The following is a 4,005-nucleotide window of genomic DNA, read 5'->3' on the forward strand; positions in this document are numbered from 1 at the left end:
GCCTTCGCACCTGGTGAGAGCAGGGATGCAGAGCAAGCCCGGCTTCTGGGGAGACTAGGTTTGGTTAGAGGCGAGGGCTAAAAAAACAAGTGTACAGTGATGGAATATCGATTCCGTTCAGGAACCGGGATTAAAACTCTGCTGGCGCTCCGAAGGTGAAGACACAACCCGTCACAGAATCACAGGTTCTGGGTACGGTGTGAAGGAACCACAGTGGGTCATCCGGTCACACCTCCCTGCTCAAGCAGGGGAGACTAGGTTTGGTTAGAGGCGAGGGCTAAAAAAACAAGTGTACAGTGATGGAATATCGATTCCGTTCAGGAACCGGGATTAAAACTCTGCTGGCGCTCCGAAGGTGAAGACACAACCCGTCACAGAATCACAGGTTCTGGGTACGGTGTGAAGGAACCACAGTGGGTCATCCGGTCACACCTCCCTGCTCAAGCAGGGTCATCCCAGAGCACATGGCACAGGATTGCATCCAGACAGCTATGGAATATCTGCAGCGAGGGAGACTTCACGCCCTCTCTGGGCAACCTGTTCCAGTATGTGTTCATTTGCACAGTGAAGTTCTTCCTCAAGTTTAGGTGGAAGTTCCTCGGTGTCACTTTTTGCCCGTTGCCTGTTTTTCTGTTGGTTGGCACCACTGGGAAGAGGTCGATCATATCGTCTGGGGAATTTCCACAATTGACGGAAATTACGTAGAGCACATTCCTACATGTCAAAGTGGGATTATTTATGGGAGAGCTAAGTAATCTTCCAGAAGCTACTGTGTTGAAACACATCTCTGCAGTTTTGATTGTTTCTTTCATTGTGTTTTCTTGGGGTGTTTTCTTTAATTTTATCAAAAAAAGACAAATGCATGGGACGCCATCCAGAGGGATCTGGACAAGCTCAAGAAGTGGCCCATGGGAATCTCATGATGTTTGATAAGACCAAGTCTAAGGTGCTGCACCTGGATCAGGGCAACACCAGGTATAAATCCAGGCTGGGGATGAACAGATCCAGAGCAGCCCTGGGAGAAGGACTTGGGGGTGCTGGTGGGTGAGAGGCTGGACATGCCCCGGCCGTGTGCTCTGGGAGCCCAGAACCCCCCGTGTGCTGGGCTGCATCCAAAGCCCCGTGGGCAGCAGGGCAGGGAGGGGATTCTGCCCCTCTGCCCCGCTCTGCTGAGACCCCACCTGCAGTGCTGCATCCAGCTCTGGGGTCCCAGCACAGGAAGGACAGGGACCTGTTGGAGCCAGCCCAGAGGAGGCACCAGGATGATCAGAGGGCTGGAGCAGCTCTGCCATGAGGAAAGGCTGAGAGAACTGGGATTGTTCAGGCTGGAAAAGAGAAGGCTCTGGGGTGACCTAATTGTGGCCTTCCAGCACCTGAAGGGAGCCCACAGGAAAGATGGAGGGAGACTATTTACAAGGGCCTGGAGTGACAGGACAAGGGGAAGTGGCTTCAAACTGAACGATGGTAGGTTTAGATGAGATTAGGAAAAATTCCTTCCTGTGAGGGTGATGAGGCCCTGGCACAGGTTGTCCAGAGAAGTTGTGGCTGGTCCATCCCTGGAAGTGTTCAAGGCCAGGTTGGATGGGGTTCTGAGCAACCTGGTCCAGTGGAAGGTGTCCTTGCCATGGTTGGAACTAGAACATCTTTAAAGTCCCTTCCAACCCAGGCCATTCTATGCTTGTATGATTTTCTGAAAAAAGAAGTCCCCCACTGTGCTAGAGTGCTATCCTTTACTGCTCTTAGACAGCAAGTTGACTTTAGATTTGCTTCTGCTGGAGGATGATGAAGCGTATTTTATGACAGCTCATTGGAATCTTCCTGAAATTGTTTCTGCCACAAGCTGAGAACTGGATCTGGGAGAGGGGCTGCATTTCCTTCTCCCATTGTCATCTGCTTTTTTGATATACATGAAAGGTAGCAAAGAAGCGGCACCTTGACTTCATTGCAGAAGAAATATTAAGACAGAAAAAGGCACATTAGCCCGGGGTGGAAGATTTAGAAACAGAAAGGAGAGACTGGACAAATGATGGTAGAGCTTTATAAAATCTATAATTATTGAAATACTTTCCCCTCCAGAATCTGATGTCTATTGAGTCTCAACAGCTCATCACCACAGTGCAGCAGCAGCTGCTGTGAAATCCAAGGGCAAAAAAGTCATGAATCTTGTTAATAAATGACATGTGGGAGACAGTATGGCTCTCAGTAACTGAGCTGCTTTTCTTGTCAAATATTGCTCTAAAATATAGAGGTCATTGCAGTAAAAGTAGTGAAGGAGAACTAATGTTTCAGGCACAAATTTCTGAAAAAAAGACAGCAAATACCAAGATGAAGGTTGTGCAATCATAGCTGCAGCCCATGGTGTGGTTTATACGTATTACACATTTGTATTTCCTCCCTTGGTTTATCAGTGATTGTAATTCTAGCTAACAGTTTACTTACATTGGAAAATCATTTTAGTAGGAAACAAATCTGGTCTTTCTATGTTTCTTTTTCCCTACTGAGTTTGCATTTTCTTAACAGGGAGGCTTTGGCAGTGATCATGTTTCAGTAATTCCCACTGCTTCACCTTCCCCCAGCTGCTTGGTCATGTTCCCACACTGTTTTCTCTGTATTTCTGTGTTTGTGAGGTGACACAAGGGACTGGATCGCTGATTTAAAGGAAGAGGGTTAATTCTACCTCTGGCTGATTCACTGTGGCTCACAGGGCAGCCCTACAAACACTGGGGGAAGGCAGCTGAAGGGGTAATGCATAGACGAAAATGAGTACTCTGAACCCTGTATCATAAAATCATGGCTTGAGCTTCATCAGGGTCTTCCCTCCAAATACTGAAATGTTGGAAATGAAAGCTTGTGGCAGCGTTTTATAGACATACTTAGTTCCAGTTTCCTGAGCAAAGATTTAGGAGTTCTAAAGCTAAAAGGCATTTTTACTGAAAAATACAGTGTTAAACAGGAGTCCAGGGGAAGGTGGGGTTTCTTGGGCATTATCAAAAATACTGCAGTGGAGATCCCCAGTGGAGATCACCAATAATATTGACACTGCCCAAATGAAAGTATCTGTGTAGGTTTGTATATTAAAAGAGAGTCAAGAAATGAGAAAAGTTTGTAAAAAATTTGAATGTTCAAGTCAGACTAGATGAAGTAGGTCTGCCTCCCTGACATTTTTGTCTGCCCTCTCTGCTCTCTCCCTTCTGCTGTCCCCTGGGCTTGGGGATATTTTTCCACTTGGTAGGTCAGGTGACTGTGGCTTTTCCAGGCACTCTGGCAGATCTTCATGTTTCTCAGGCATTTCTGTCCGCAATCAATAAACACATGCATTTTCTCCAACTCTTCTGTTTTGCTTTTTTTTTGTATTGTGGTGGATTTTTCCTAATTTCTTTTACTTGTTGCTGTCCATTTTTTTTACAGATCTTTCGTTCTTATGTTCTTTAACCTTTCCTAGTTTATTTTATCTTTCACCCCTGGAAGACAAGTACAGATAGGAATGATTTGCTGTACCCCCTATCCTGTACCCACTCCTCTATTTTGTGACCTGTTATCTCTTCTTATTCTCCCAGTCCTCTTTCAACTTCATTCAGTGTGCAACCTTTACTAATGTCCTATTTAAAATCTTTATTGACTGGTCTTTGCCCTCTTACTCTGTGGCATAAAACCTAATTGAAAAGGGGTAGTTCCACATTCCCTGTCCCTGCCATTTTCTTTGTGTTGGATCTGGTGATCCCATGGCTGCTGCAAGGTGAAATGTGTCACTGAGGTGATACAAAAAGGAAGAAAACAAAATTAAAAAGAAAAATCAATGCCTTTCTTCATCAGCTCGCTGAAATATCTTTATATTCAGCTATATATATCACTGGTAGATTTGGTGTAAGGGTTTTCGGGGTGGGAATGTGACTGACCTTTGAGCAGCCTGAAATTGCATCAAACTTGATGTAAACACTAGGTTTATCTCTTGCTCCTAGTCCTTCTGTTCCTTTATCCAGTCCCTTTGCTTCATCTTCCCTCCAG

Source organism: Corvus brachyrhynchos, unplaced genomic scaffold (assembly GCF_000691975.1).
Source record: "Corvus brachyrhynchos isolate BGI_N302 unplaced genomic scaffold, ASM69197v1 scaffold152, whole genome shotgun sequence".
Taxonomy (NCBI): domain Eukaryota; kingdom Metazoa; phylum Chordata; class Aves; order Passeriformes; family Corvidae; genus Corvus; species Corvus brachyrhynchos.